This window comes from Protopterus annectens, chromosome 1.part1 (assembly GCF_019279795.1).
Source record: "Protopterus annectens isolate FY-2018-M chromosome 1.part1, PAN1.0, whole genome shotgun sequence".
NCBI lineage: Eukaryota > Metazoa > Chordata > Ceratodontiformes > Protopteridae > Protopterus > Protopterus annectens.
In genome coordinates, this window is record NC_056726.1 from 1,475,193,199 (window position 1) to 1,475,205,228 (window position 12,030).

The 12,030-nt window shown below is 46.4% G+C and overlaps 1 protein-coding gene across 1 annotated transcript in view; it reads right to left on the minus strand.

The window, feature by feature from the left end:
* EIF3I (eukaryotic translation initiation factor 3 subunit I) overlaps positions 1-12,030 on the minus strand; it is a 363,205-nt gene that overhangs the window by 99,473 nt on the left and 251,702 nt on the right. The gene's annotated exons all lie outside the window — the stretch shown is intronic.

Consider the following 12,030-nt stretch of genomic DNA (forward strand, 5'->3'; position numbering starts at 1 on the left):
GACACGAATAGTTGATCCGATTTACGAAAAGGTTTCGTCCTGTGCAAGTAGAATATCAGGTGTCTATGAACATCTAGCAGGTGCAAATTGTATTCCCCTTTATTTTGAAAGTTAGGGTAAAAAACTGGGAAATTGATAGTTTGATTAATATTGGCTTCCGTAGCTACGTTAAGAAGGAAAGCTGGATTAGTGTGCAATGACACCGTCTTTGTGAAAATCATGCAAGCCACTTTGATAGAAAGCGGCTGGAGTTCTGATGCTCTTCTGGCTGATGTAATGGCAACCAAGAAGGCAGTTTTCCAGGTCACAAATTGCAAATCGACGGAGGCTGCAAGTTCAAAGAGTGCGGAGACTAATGCCTGTAACACTAAAGTAAGATCCCACGGAGGCATAGGGTCCTTAACCGGAGGTCTTAGGAAGGAAGGCACCCTTAAGGGAAAGTCTTACAAAGTTTAGAAGATGCCAAGGAAGACATGTTTACCCTCGCATGAAAATTAGAAACAGCTGCCAGTTGGACTTTAACTGTAGATGAGCTGGCACCTTGATGAAATATACTCACCAGAAAATTTAAGACTGCCAGAAGAGGTGCAGTAAAGGGATCCAAGGCCCACTGAGTGGTCCATATGGAGAAGCGTTTACATTTACTCCAGTACACCTTTCTGGTGGAAGATTTAGAAGCCACTACCAAAATTGATTTAACATGAGATGACAATCTGGGAGTCCTAATGATCATGGGAACAGGAGCAGCCAAGCTGTAAGCTTCAGACTGTCCAGGTCTGGGTGAAGAATCCCTGAGAGATGGGAAAGATGATCTGGAACTGGATCCAAACGTCCATGGACGAGCTATCAGATGAGACCAGACTAAGGGAAAAGTACAGTTGTGTACACTTACCATAAATGTAGATGTTCGAGTGTATTCAATGTTGCAGTCATTACATTTGGGTTATCTGCTTTGCAGTAGCCCTCAGTCGGCCTGATTAACAAAGTCTTGGGTCCTGCTTCGGTTGCTGTCCCTTCTTCCATTACGTCAGGTTGTCAGGGGTATAAAACATGCAGCCGGCGCCATTACATCATTTTTTCTTGCCCCAGATGTCAGGTACCCCCTAATGGGAAACAAATCTATAATACAAGAATATACCTCCAATCAAAAAAGCAAATACACCAAAAAGCTTTTTGAGCATAGTAAATGAGAGTAGAGATATAGCCAAAAAAAGAAAGGGGGCTGGCGGGAGGGTAGCCAGGACTGCAACAGTGAATACACTCTAACATCTACATTTATGGTAAGTGTACACAACTGTACTATGTTCTTAGTGTTTCACTGTTGCAGTCATTACATTTGGGTAGATTCCCAAAGCTAAGGTTGGGTGGAGGAATTTAAATAGAATTAGGACCAGCTATAAGGCCCTGCAAGACTGCATAGGCAACACCAGCTCTGGATTTAGAGAAAATTGGCAAATGATAATGCTTGGTGAAAGTATGTAAAGAACTCCAGGTAGCAGCTTCTAGATGTCCCTTGTAGTGACGCCCCTGAGAAAGGCTGTAGAGGTAGATGCAGCCCTTGTTGAATGGGGTCTGATGCCCTGTGGGATAGGTTTTTCCATGGTACTTATAGGAGAAATGAATGCAGTGGCCTATCCATTTTGAAATGGTTTGCTTTGAAATAGCTTTCCCCTCTGTCCCTGCAGCAAATGCCACCAGCAGCTGTTCAGATTTCCTTTGAGGTTTAGTCCTGTCCAAGTAGAATCTAAGTTGTCTGTGCACATCTAAGGAGTGCAGTATCCATTCCCCTTTGTTCTGTGGATTGGGAAAGAAGGTAGGCAAATGAATGGACTGATTAAGAGCCACACTGGATACCACCTTGGGCATGAAGGAGGGATTGGTTCTGAGGGACACCCTGTCTGCATGAAAGATGATGAAAGGCTCCACTGCCATAAGGGCCTGTAATTCAGATACCAGTCTTGCAGAAGTGATTGCTACAAGGAAAGCTGTTTTCCAGGAAAGGAATTTTAAATCTGCAGTAGCAGCTGGCTTAAAATGAGGAAGTGAGTTTCTCCAAGACAAAGTTAAGGTCCCAGGCAGGAGTAGGCGCTCTCCTGGGTGGCCTTAACTTTGGCCCCTGAGGAACTGCTTGAGCAGTGGGTGAGGGAAGAGGGGAGGCTCTGTGTTATAACGAGCTGAAATGGCTGAGGCATGGATTTTTATGGAAGAAAAAGACAGGCCCTTATGAAGCATCTCAGTCAAAATAGAGAGAGAATAGAAGAAATTTGAAAAGTTACCAAAAAAAAAGAATAGTTGTGTAAAATCTTACAATAACCATAGATGTCATTCTTTTCCATGTTGCAGTATTCTTGTTGAGGGATTTCCCACCTCAGGCAACCCGTATGCCGGCCCCTATACAAAAGCTTCAGCTTGACTGTTGCAGCTGCGTGGGACGTTACACGTAGGGCCATAAACCAGGGGCCTTAAATGTGACGTCTGCATGCCCAGACCTCAAAACTTGAAAGCCTAGCAGAAGAAGAAGGCCCAGCAGAAGGAGATATCAGTGATGTCAGGCATAGGACCATGGAGCCCTTATGTGGTTTTCATATGTCCCCAGGGTAGGGTATAGAATACCAAGGGCCTAAGGATATGCTGGACTGAGTAAGAGAAGGAGAAGGGGGTCTTTGGTGGGTGGAAAGGAATACTGCAACATGGAAGAGAAGGACATATATGGTTATGGTAAGATTTTACACAACTATTCTATGTCCGTCTATTCCTATATTGCAGTATTCTTTTGTGAAAAGTACCACAGCTTAGTTGGAAGGAAGGGTGGGGGATGAAGAGGCTGATTCTACAAAGCCCTGTTGGACTGCTCTGGCAAATCCTGCCTGTGCTCTGGAGACATTGTCGAACTTGCAGTGTTTGGCGAGTGTGAATAGTGGACCATGTCGCTGCTTCCATAACAGAAGCAGTGCCCAGGCCTTTGAGAAAGGCTTTGGTGGCTCCCAATACCCAGGTGAAATGAGCTTTTACCCCAATGGGTGTTTTTTGCCATGGCAAATGACTTTCCTGATCCAGCAGGCGATGGTTTGTTTGGAGAATGCCTTGCCCAGGGCCCTAGGGTGGAAAGAAACAAAAAAAAGAGTGGACTGGATTTTCTAATGTCTATGTAAAATCTTAACTGTCTGTGTACCTCCAGGGAGTGAAGTATCTTGGGAGAGGGGTAGAATGTGGGTAGGTGAACAGATTGGTTTAATGACAAATCGCTGACCACCTTCGGCATGAAGGAGGGTTTAGTACTTCGTGTTACCCTGTCCTTATGGAAAGTAGTATAAGGGGGGCAAGGCCATTAAGGCCTGTAGTTCTGACACCCTTCTGGCTGAAGTTATGGTCACTAGCAGTACAGTTTTCCATGTACACATCTGTAGAGTAGCTGTCCCAGCAGGCTCGAATGGGTTAGTTTTTCCAGAATGAAGTTAAAATCCCAAGGTGGTGGGATGGGCTTTCTTGGAGGCCTAATGTGTAAGGCCCCTTTTAAGAAAAGCATAACATTCAGCCTGGCTAGTAATGGAGGTTCTAGTGGTAGGCAGGCTGAGACTGCGGAAAGGTGAACTTTTACTGAAGAGTAAAAAAAAAGTCCACCTTTTACTAGTTGACACACATATACAAGAATTAGGGGGGGGTCTGCAATGCATGGCTTCCCTTGTCCAGACACCATTTTGAAAATCCTTCCCATTTAGCTAGGTATGATTTTCTTGTAGTAGGTTTCCTGGCCTCCCTCAGGTCTGAAAGCATGTCCTCTGAGTAGTGGTGCCTGAAGGGAATTAAAAGTTTATCATCCACAGTGTCAGAGACAACCATCTGCAAGTGTGGGTAGATGAGGGTTCCCTTTTGTTGTGTCAGAAGGGCCACCTTGTGGGGTAACTTGTGCTGATCGCCCTTGGCTACACTGTGAAGAAGGGGATACCAGTGCTGCCTTAGTCAGTAGGGAGTCACCAACAAGATTTTTGGTTTGTATCTCCTGATTTTCAGCAGGACTTTCTGAATTAGTGGGAAGGGGGGAAAGGCATATAGAAAAGTACAGTTGTGTACACTTACCATAAATGTAGATGTTCGACTGTATTCACTGTTGAAGTCATCACACTTGGGTTATCCCACCAGGGGTAGCCCTCAGTCGGCCCGAATACCAGAGGCTTAGTATTTCTGCATCAGTTGCTGTTGCTCCAGGACTGACATCAGGTCGTAAGTGGTATAATCAGGCAGCCGACACCATTACATCAGTTTTTCCTGCCCCAACTGTCAGGAGCCCCCAAATAGGGAGCTAGGTTATGGTGGAAGAAAACCACCAGTAGAAAGTAAACACCAAAAATTCCCTGCAAGGGGAGAGGGAAAGAGAGAGAGAGAGAAAGAGAGAGAATGGGATGGAGGGTGGGAAACCAAGACTGCAACACTGAAAACACTCGAAGATCTACATATATGGTAAGTTTTCACAACTGTACTATGTTTTTCATGTTTCTCTGTATGCCGGTCCCAAGTCCGGATAAATGGGGAGGGTTGCGTCAGGAAGGGCATCCAGCGTAAAACTTCGCCAAATAATTTCATGTGGACACCAGTAAATATTTCCATACTGGATCGGTCGAGGCCCGGGTTAACAACGACCGCCACCAGTGCTGGTAGCCAACAGGGTGCTGGCAGAAATTGGGCTACTGTTGGCCAAAGGAGGAGAAGAGGCGGAAGGCATGGCCGAAGGCAGGAAGAGAGGAGAAAGGCTAGAACTGTGGTAGTGAGGGTTGTAACTTTGAATGTTGGCAGTATGACTGGTATAGGGAGAGAGCTAGCTGATATGATGGACAGAAGGAAGGTTGGTATATTGTGTGTGCAAGAGACCAGATGGAAGGGGAGTAAGGCTAGGTGTATCAGAGGTGGGTTCAAATTGTTTTACCATGGTGCGGATGGTAGGAGAAATGGTGTAGGAGTTATTCTGAAGGAACAGTATTCTAAAAGAGTGTTTTGGAGGTGAAAAGAGTGTCGGATAGAGTGATGTTTATGAAGCTGGAAATTGATGGTGTAATGATAAATGTTAGTGCATATGCTCCACAAGTTGGGTGTGCAATGGATGAGAAAGAAAACGTTTGGAGTGAATTGGATGAAGTGGTGATGACTGTACCCAAGGGTGAGAGAGTGGTGATTGGAGCAGATTTCAATGGGCATGTTAGTGAAGGGAACAGAGGGGATGAGGAAGTGATGGGTAGGTATGGTGTTAAACAAAGGAATGCAGAAGGTCAGATGGTAGTGGATTTTGTGAAAAGGATGGACATGGCTGTGGTGAATACATATTTTAACAAGAGGGAGGAGCATAGGGTGACATACAAGAGTGGAGGAAGATGCACACAGGTGGATTATATCTTATGTAGGAGGGCCAGTTTGAAGGAGATTGGGGACTGTAAAGTGGTGACCGGGGAAAGTGTAGTTGGCCAACATAGGATAGTGGTTTGTAGGATGACGTTGGTGATCAAGAAGAGGAGGAGGAGTGTGAGGGCAGCACCAAGGATCAAGTGGTGGAAATTGAAAAAGGGTAATTGTGAGGTGGAGTTCAGGGATGAGTTAAGACAGGCACTGTGTGGCAGTGAAGAGTTACCAAATAGCTGGGTAACTACAGCAGAGCTAGTAAGGGAGACTAGCTAGAAAGGTACTTGGTATGACATCTGGACAGAGGAAGGACGACAAGGAGACATGGTGGTGGAATGAGGAAGTACAGGAGAGTATATAGAGAAAGAGGTTGGGAAAGAAGAAGTGGGATTGTCAGACAGATGAAGAAAGTAGACAGGAGGATAAGGAGATGAGGTGCACGGCAAAGAGAGAGGTGGCGAAGGCTAAGGATAAGGCATATGAAGAGTTGCATGAAAGGTTGGACACTAAGGAGGGAGAAAAGGACCTGTACCTATTGGCTAGACAGAGGGATCGAGCTAGGAAAGATGTGCAGCAGGTAAAGGTGATAAAGGATAATGAGGGAAACATACTCACAAGTGAGAAGAGTGTGTTGAGAAGATGGAAAGAGTACTTTGAGGGCATGAAGAATGAAGAGAATGAGAGGGAGAGAAGGTTGGATGATGTAGGGATAGTGAATCATAAAGTACAATGGATTAGCAAGGAGGAAGTAAGGATAGCTATGAAGAGGATGAAGAATGGAAAGGCTGTTGGCCCAGATGACATACCTGTGGAAGCATGGAGGTGTTTAGGTGAAATTGCGGTGTTTAGGTGAAATGGCAGTGGAGTTTTTAACCAGATTGTTTAATGAAATCTTGGAAAGTGAGAGGATGCCTGAGGAATGGAGAAAAAGTGTTTTGGTACCGATTTTTAAGAATAAGGGTGATGTGCAGAGCTGTAGTAACTACAGAGGGATTAACTTGATCAGTCACAGCATGAAGTTATGGGAAAGAGCAGTGGAAGCTAGGTTAAGAAGGGACGTGATTATTAGTGATCAGCAGTATGGTTTCATGCTGGGAAAGAGCACTACCAATGCGATGTTTGCTCTGAGAGTGTTGATGGAGAAGTACAGAGAAGGTCAGAAGGAGTTGCATTCTGTCTTTGTGAATTTAGAGAAAGCATATGACAGGGTGCCTAGAGAGGAGTTGTGGTACTGTATGAGGAAGTCAGGAGCATCAGAGAAGTATGTAAGAATGGTACAGGATATGTACGAGGGTAGTGCGACAGCGGTGAGGTCTGCTGCGGGGTGACAGATGCGTTTAAGGTGGAGGTGGGGTTACATCAAGGATCAGCTCTGAGCCCTTTCTTATTTGGAATGGTGATGGACAGGTTGACAGACAAGATCAGACAGGAGTCCCCGTGGACTATGATGTTTGCAGATGACATTGTGATCTGTAGTGAGAGAGTAGGGAACAGGTGGAGGAGACTCTGGAGAGATGGAGATATGCTCTAGAGAGAAGAGGAATGAAGGTCAGCAGGACTAAGAATATATGTGTGTGAATGAGAGGGAGGATACAGGAATGGTGAGGATGCAAGGAGTAGAGGTGGCGAAGGTGGATGAGTTTAAATACTTGGGGTCAATAGTTCAGAGTAATGGTGAATGTGGAAGAGAGGTGAAGAAGAGAGTACAGGCAGGATGAAGTGGGTGGAGAAGAGCGTCAGGAGTGATTTGTGACAGACGAGTACCTGTAAGAGTGAAAGGGAAGGTCTACAAGAGGGTAGTGAGACCAGCTATGTTATATGGGTTGGAGACAGTGGCACTGAGAAAAAGGCAGGAGTTTGAGCTGGATGTGGCAGAGTTAAAGATGTTAAGATTTGAACTGGGTGTGACGAGGGTGGACAGGATTAGGAATAAGTATATTAGAGGGTCAGCCCAAGTTGGAAGGTTTGGAGACAAAGCCAGAGAGGCAAGATTACGTTGGTTTGGACATGTGCTGAGGAGGGGATGCTGAGTATATTGGGAAAAAGATGCTAAGGATGTAGCTACCAGGTAACAGGAAAAGAGGAAGGCCTAAGATAAGGTTTATGGATGTGGTGAGAGAGGACATGCAGGTGGTTGGTGTGACAGAGCAAGATGCAGAGGACAGGAAGAAATGGAAACAGGTGATCCGCTGTGGCGACCCCTAACGGGAACAGCCGAAAGATGATGAAGAATGACTGTTGCAGTAATCACACTTGGGTTGATTCCCAAAGCTGAAGAAAAGGGTGTAGGCAGTCAAGAAGACTGGGGGCTGGCTAGGATGCCCTGCAAGACTGCGGTGGCAAAGCCCGCCCTGGATTTGGAGAAGATAGACAGGTGGTAATGCTTGGTGAAGGTATGAACAGAAGTCCACGTTGCAGCCTCCAGAATGTCCCTGGTGGGGACCCCTCTGAGAAAAGCTGCAGAGGTGGAGGCTGCCCTGGTGGAATGCATCCTGACCCCCTTTGGGGGCAGTTTCCCGTGCTTTTTGTAACAGAAATGGATGCAGTGTGCTATCTATTTGGAGATTGTTTGGATATGGCCTTGCCCTCTGCCCCTGCTGCGAAGCTGACTAGCAATTGGTCAGTTTTTCTAAAAGATTTAGTCCTATCCATACAGAATCTGAGCTGTCTGTGTACATCTAGAGAGTGCAGAATCCTTTATCCCTTGTTTTGTGGGTTAGGGAAAAAGGTGGGAAAATGAACGGATTGGTTGAGAGCCACACTGGACACCACTTTAGGCATGAAGGATGGGTTAGTCCTGATGGAGACCCTGTCAGCATGGAAAATGAGCCATGAGTGCTTGTAGCTCTGAAACTCTTCTAGCTGAAGTGATGGCCAGAAGCAAGGCCGTTTTCCAAGAGAGGAATTTTAACTCTGCTGAAGCTGCAGGTTCAAAGGGGGTAGGGTGAGCTTTTCCAACACAAACTTAAGGTCCCAAGCTGGGGTAGGAGTTCTTCTGGGTAGCCCCTCTTAGGAACTGTTTGATGAGAGGGGTGTGAGAAGAGAGGTGGCTCTTGTGCTGTAAATGAGCAGGGATGGCAGAGGCATGAATTTTAATAAAAGAGACAGACAGACCCCTGTGTAGTAGGTCTGCTAGGTAATCCACTTAGCCTGGATCCAGGTGCAAAACCTTTTCCACTCGTCAGCATAGAATTTTCTAGTGCTGGGGCGTCTGGCCTCACGTATAACATCTATGACTTGTTTGCTTAGGCTGGCAGCTTGAGGAGAGGTCAGGGAATAAACCAGGCTGCCAGGATGAGGGTCTGCAATTGGGGATGCATGAATTCTCCATTCTTCTGGGTCAAGAGTGTTGGGATCTGAGGTAGGTGCCATGGTGGCAGGGATGACAGGCTGCGCAGCAGTGGGTACCAGTGCTGGTATGGCCAGTCTGGGGAAATCAGGATTGCCCTTGGTTTTTCCAACCTTATTTTGAGCAGTACCTTTGAAATGAGTGGTAGAGGGGGAAATGCATAGACCGAGAGGTTTACTCATTAGAAGAATAGAGTATCCACTTTCCAGGCCTTGCTGTGAGGTTCCTTGGTGCAGAATTTGCTGAGCTGATGATTGGAGTGGGAGGCAAAGAGGTCCACCTTCAGGGTGCTCCATTTTTGGGTTACAAGTGTCAAGGTTCTGTGGTCTAGCTGCCACTCGTGTGGGTCTAGCAGATGTCTGTTTAAGTTGTCTGTCAGAGTTTAGGGAGCCTGGCAGGAACTGTGCTAGCAGGTGTATCTGCACAGCTGAGGCAGTGTGCCAAAGGGTCATGGCGAGCCTGCAGAGGGGATAAGACTGAGCCCCTCCCTGCGTGTTGCTATACCACATCACTGTTGTGTTGTCTGTTTTGATCAGTAGGGGCCCCGGGGAGAGTAGGGCTCTGAAAGCTGTCAGGACATGCTGAACAGCTAGCATCTCTTTTTGGTTGATGTGCAGATGTATTTGATTTGGGCTCCAATGGCCCTGAATGCACTTGCCGTCCAGGTGTGCACCCAAAGCATAGCCTGATGTTTCTGTGGTGAGGGTCTGGGCGACACGGGGTTGTGAGAAGGGAAGTCCCTTGTTGTGGTTGCATGCTGCTGCCCACCAAAGGAAATTTTTCCTTAGACATGGTATCATTGGTGTAAGAGTTTCCAGGTCTTGAGAGTGCCAACACCAAAGGCTTTTTAGGTTCCATTGTCGTTTCCTCATATGCAGTCTGGCATATTGAATGAGTAGAATGCAAGAGGCCATGAACCCTAGAGCTTGCAGGATTTTCCTTGCGGATAGCTGGATCCTGGTGGCTAGTTGAGAGAAGTAGGCTGTCAGGTAGGCTTGTTTTTCTGGAGTAAAGAATGCCATCTGGGATGCTGTGTCCAGGCTTGCTCCCAGGAATACATTTTTTTGTGTGGGGACTAGTTTTGATTTATTTTCGTTGATAGTATACCCTAGGGAGGTCAGTAGGTCCTCTGCAAAGGTCAGGTGCTCAAGCAGCTTTTCCCGTCTGCCTGAATCAGGCAGTCGTCTAAGTATGGGTAAATTTGAATATTTCTTTGTCTGCAAAAAGCAATGGCTGGAGCCAGGCATTTTGTGAAAACTCTGGGAGAAGTGGATAAGCCAAAGGGAAGTGCAGAGAACTGAAAGTGCATAGATCCTGCCCTGAAACGTAGATATTGCCTGCAAGATTCCCTGATTGGGATGTGTAGGTAGGCCTTTTTTAGGTCTACGGTGTCTAACCTAGCATCCTTGGAAAGCTTAGGAATCTGCTGCTGGAGGTTGAGCATTTTGAATTTTGGTATCACCAGAAAGGTGCTTAGAATGGATAGATCGAGGATTGGGTGCCAGGTGCCCTCTTTTCTGGCTACCAGGAAGAGTCTAGAATAGAAACCTTGGCCTATATCTGCTCTGCAGGAACATGCTGTATTGCCGTCATGCAGAGCAGGGAAAGGGCTTACTTTTTGGCCCCTGCCCACTGATTTGAAGGAAGATCTGGGAACCTTCTGGAGTTGGCAGAGTGTGGAAATAAAATTTGTATCCCTGGGACACCATGTTGAGGACCCATCGGTCATTGGTAATAGAGGCCCAGTTGTTTGCTTTTTAGACGTTTGCATTGAAGAAGCGAAGCACATGATACGGTCGTCTGCGGCTGAAAAGTTCTAAGATCTGTGCATGCCGACATCCCATTTAAGGCCCCTGGTTTATGGCCCTACGTGTGAAGTCCCACGCAGCTGTAACAGCCAAGCTGAAGCTTTTGTATAGGAGCCTACGTAGGGGTCGCCTGAGGCTGGAAACCCCCCAACAAGAATACTGTAACACAGGAATAGAAGGACATCTCCACTTACACACCCCAATAAGCTCGGAGCTCTGACTACGCTTGTTGCTCCACTGGCGGCAAACGAGATCTGAAGGGAGAAGGGAAACGGGGTATTATGGGTAAGGGAGGAGCTTGGAACTCGGATCAATAGCTGGAAAATATGGCCGTGTCGGATCCAATGTGTATCCAAAACCCACAGGTTGAAGACCAAATGAAGTACAACTACTTCAGATCATAAGTTTGTTTTTTTTGGGGGTTAAGAATTAACTGATAATTAGTTAGCCAGGTTTCAACTGCTAGGAAGGATAGTTGTGTTACTTCTTGGAGCTCTTCTATGTTAGTAGCAGCACACGACTGTAGAGTTGTCTGCGTACTGAATGATTGATGCCTGTGGGGTTGAGGTGTGTAGGTTATTTGTGAAGATGGAGAAGAGTAATGTCCCAAAAATTGAGTCTTATAGAATGCCTAGTGTTACAGGAAGAAGGGATGATATTGCTTGTTGCCAGATTACAGCTTGCAGATGCCTGGATAGGTAGCTCTGGAACCAGGCAAGGGTAGACTGGGACATGTTAAGGTCAGAGAGGACATTCAGGAGTTTGCTGTGCGAGACCATATTAAAGGCTTTCGACAGGTCTAAGAATACAGAGGAGACACAGATTCCCAAAGTTAAGGATGGGAGGAGGTAATTAGATAGCATTAGGACCAGCTATAAGGCTCTGCAAGACTGCAGTGGCAAATCCAGCTCTGGATTTAGAAAAAAATTGGCAAGTGGTAAAGCTTGGTGAAGGTATGTACAGAACTCCAGGTAGCAGCTTCTAGGATGTCCCTTGTAGGGACACCGCTGAGAAAGGCTGTAGAGGTAGATGCAGCCCTGGTTGAATGTGGTCTTATCCCCTGTGGGGTAGGTTTACCATGATCCTTATAGCAGAAATGAATGCAACGGCCTATCCACTTAGAAATGGTTTGCTTTGAGATGGCCTTCCCCTCTGCCCCTGCAGCAAATGCAACCAGCAGCTGTTCAGATTTCCTGAGAGGCTTAGTCCTGTCCAAGTAAAATCTAAATTGTCTGTGCACGTCCAAGGAGTGCAGTATTCGTTCCCCTTTGTTTTGTGGATTAGAAAAGAAAGTTGGCAAATGAATGGACCGAAGGGCCACACTGGATACCACCTTGGGCATGAAGGAGGGATTGGCCCTAAGGGATACCCTGTCCGCATGAAAGATGATGAAAGGCTCCACTGCTATGAGGGCCTGTAATTCCGACACCCTTTTTGCTGAAGTGATGGCTAGAAGGAAGGCTGTTTTACAAGAAAGGAATTTCA